The sequence below is a fragment of the Cinclus cinclus genome, unplaced genomic scaffold (assembly GCF_963662255.1).
Source record: "Cinclus cinclus unplaced genomic scaffold, bCinCin1.1 SCAFFOLD_32, whole genome shotgun sequence".
Lineage (NCBI taxonomy): Eukaryota > Metazoa > Chordata > Aves > Passeriformes > Cinclidae > Cinclus > Cinclus cinclus.
Genome location: NW_026912098.1, coordinates 1243193 through 1246787, shown reverse-complemented (window position 1 = coordinate 1246787; position 3595 = coordinate 1243193). Strand labels below are relative to the sequence as shown.

The following is a 3595-nucleotide window of genomic DNA, read 5'->3' as shown; positions in this document are numbered from 1 at the left end:
CTGAGTGCACCATCAGCAAATGTGCAGATGGCACCAAGCTGGGTGTGAGTGTGGATGTGCTGGAGGGTGGGAGAGCTCTGCAGAGGGACCTGGACAGGCTGGATCCAGGGCCCAAATCCAACAAGGTGAGGTTTAACAAGAGCAAGTGCAGAGCCCTGCACCTTGACCACAACAACCCCTTCAGTGCTCCAGGCTGGGGACAGAGTGGCTGGAGAGGGGCCAGGCAGAAAGGGACCTGGGGGCACTTGTCTGTGGAAAAGTGAAGTTCTCCAAGGGGATCTTGCCTGAGCTGCGTGCAGAGGAATCCACATCAGGCCAGGCTGGGGGTGCTCAGTGGCCAGTCAGTTGCGTTGACTGGAAGCTTCTCATGGAGCATTTCCAGGGATGGAATGTTGGGTCTGCCACAGCTGTGGTGTCCCAGAGGGGGGAATGTTGGCACTGCCCTGCTCCTAGCCAGCAGGAGTAGGACAGTGATTCTTCACCTGTACTCAGCACTGGTTGGGCAGCACCTGGAGTGCTGTGTCCAGTTCTGAGCCCCCCACTATAGGAAGGACATGGAGGGGCTGGAGCAGTAACAGAGGGGGGCAACAAGGCTGGTGAGGGCTCTGGAACACAAGTCCTGGGAGGAGCAGCTGAAGGAGCTGCTATCCTTTATCCTGGACAACAGGAGGCTCAGTGGAGACAAGGTGGAGTCAGGGAATAGACGGGACTTGATGATCTCCAAGGTCTTTTCCAGCCCTGCTCAATCTGTGATTGTCTGAAACCACCCCTGCAGCAATTGCAGGATGAGCCCTGGACCTCCTCCTCAGAAGGTGCAGCAGCTCAGGTCCCTCAGCTTCTCCTCACAGCCCCCAAAGCCCATCCTGTCAGTCCTGCAGAGCCTCTCCAGCCCCTCCTCATTGCCCACAACAGGGAGCCCCACAGCCAGACACACCAGCCCAGATGTGCCCCCCTGGCCTGGGGTGCCTCTGGAAAGAGCAGCACCAGGCACTGCAGGACCCTGCAGACAATTCCTGAAGCACTTGGAGGTTGATTCTGCTCCTTAAGGGATGTTCCTATTGAGCTAGCTCAGGAACTGAAATGGGGAATGGGGCCAGAGAGGAAAGGGCAAACAGGGATGGACTGATTGCATGGGAGGGCACAGGGAGGGCAAGAGGAAGAAATCTGGATAAGGAAAGACTAAAGAAAGGAAATGTGAAGCAAAGGAAATGCTCAGGGCAGTCTGGGGGTGGCTGCCAGGCAGCCCTGGCTCTGAGCAGCAACGTCTGCAGTGGGACAGGAAAGTCACAGCTCATGGGAACAAACTTTCTGTCTGACTTCAGAGGCCACGACAAACCTGAGTGGTTTCCCTCTGGTCCCGCAGGCCTTGCTGGCCCCAGGGGCTGATGGCATTTGTGCTCCCTCAGGTCCCTCTGCCCACAGCAGCACCATGGCGGTGCTGACGCCTGCTCTGTGCAATGCAAACAGGGGCTCCTGAGGCAGTGCTGCTGTGTGTGTGCCTGCAAGGATGGGGCACCTGTGTGAGCTGGGGGAGAGGCCAGGGCTGCAGAGGGGGGATGTTGTTGGCAGGTGCACGAGGACGCTCTGGGACGCTGCCCTGGGGTGTCCAGCGCACTGGGGATGGATCAGCCCCTGCTCTGCTGCTCCTTGCCAGGCTCTCCCCTTGCAGGGACCTTGCAGAGCACCAGCCATGCTGTTTGGGCCCAGCCTGCCCACGGCCAGCCTGGGGCTGCTCCCGGGGCTTTTCTGTGCTCAGCGTTGGCCTGGCCAGGTGTTCTGGAGAGAGCCTGGGCAAGGAGCCTCCAGCCCCCAGGCCCTGCCCTGAGGTGTCAGCGCTGCCCCAGCAGTGCCCATGGCCTGTCCCTGCTGCAGCCCTGGCACTGCCACCCCCAGGGCTGTGCCCGGCCCCGAGAGCACTCAGGCCCTGCAGCAACACCAGGGGCAGGAGGGCAGCGGGGCAGTGGCACGGGAGCAGCACTGGCAACACCAAGTGCTGCTGCTGCTGGGCACAGCTGCTGTGCCAGCACTGATCTGCCCCAGCTCTGCACACAGACATTGCTGCTGCAGCTCCAGAGAAGGGAACAAAAGGGGGATCTCTGTTGAAAACTCTGCTGGGAGAGAGATCCATTAGTTCGTTTAAAACCACCAAAAGTGCATGCCCTCATTGATGTGGTCTGTGGGCCACAATGAAGGTGGAGAGAATCAAAATGAGAAATTGCAGAGAGAATGGCTTTTCTTTGTGGACTATATTGCAACTATAAAATAAACACAAAGATTGCCCAATATGAAACCCGCAAGAAGTATGAAATATGATTTTTATTGCAAGTGATTAGCAGAAAGTGCCAAGAAGCTTACTGTTTCATACGCCATCTAGTCATCAGTGTCCACACTGCAGCCTTGAGCTCCTGGTTCCTCAGGCTGTAGATGAGGGGGTTCGTGGCTGGAGGCACCACTGAGTACAGAACAGAAACCACCATGTCTAGGGTTGGGGAGGAGATGGAGGGGGGCTTCATGTGGGTAAATGTGGCAGTAATAACAAAAAGGGAGATCACAGCCAGGTGAGGGAGGCAGGTGGAAAAGGCCTTGTGCCTTCCCTGCTCAGAGGGGATCCTCAGCACAGCCCTGAAGATCTGCACATAGGAGAAAACAATGAACACAAAACAACCAAATACCAAACAGACACTAACTGCAAGAAGCGCAAGTTCTCTGAGGTTGGAGTGTGAGCAGGAGAGTTTGAGGATCTGAGGGATTTCACAGAAGAACTGGCCCAGGGCATTGCCCTGGCACAGGGGCAGGGAAAATGTATTGGCTGTGTGCAGCAGGGAATAGAGAAAGGCACTGGCCCAGGCAGCTGCTGCCATGTGGGCACAAGCTCTGCTGCCCAGGAGGGTCCCGTAGTGCAGGGGTTTGCAGATGGACACGTAGCGGTCGTAGCACATGATGGTCAGGAGGGAAAATTCTGTTCCAATGAACAAGAAAACCAGAAAAACAGCTGAGCAGCACATGCAGAGTAGGAGATGTTGTTGGTGTGCCAGAGGGAATTGTGCATGGCTTTGGGGACAGTGGTGCAGATGGAGCCCAGGTCAGTGAGGGCCAGGTTGAGCAGGAAGAAGAACATGGGGGTGTGCAGGTGGTGGCCGCAGGCTACGGCGCTGATGATGAGGCCGTTGGCCAGGAGGGCAGCCAGGGAGATGCCCAGGAAGAGGCAGAAGTGCAGGAGCTGCAGCTGCCGCGTGTCTGCCAATGCCAGCAGGAGGAAGTGCCTGATGGAGCTGCTGTTGGACATTTACTGTGTCTTGGCATGGGGATCTGTAAGAACAGTAATCATGGAATAGTTTGGTTTGGAGATGACTTGAAATATCCCAGCCCAGCTTGGTGTCACTTTCCCCCCACTGCCTGCCCAGGGCTCTGCTGCCTGGAGCTCTCCCTGCCAGCTGCTGCTTCCCTGTGCCCAGGGCTGGGCCCTGCCAGTGCTGCCAGAGCCCAGCCCAGCCCTGGGGGCTCAGCTCTGCCCTGCAGACCCCTCCCAGCACAGGGCACTGCCAGGGCCAGCTCTGCCTCTGCAGGCTCTGATGGCAAAGTCAGAGCAGCCCTG

General features: G+C 57.6%; 1 pseudogene; it reads right to left on the bottom strand.

Annotated features, from left to right (window-relative positions):
* Positions 1-2351: 2351 nt before the first annotated feature.
* Positions 2352-3286, bottom strand: LOC134057340 (olfactory receptor 14A16-like; annotated as a pseudogene).
* Between the last annotated feature and the right edge of the window lie 309 nt (positions 3287-3595).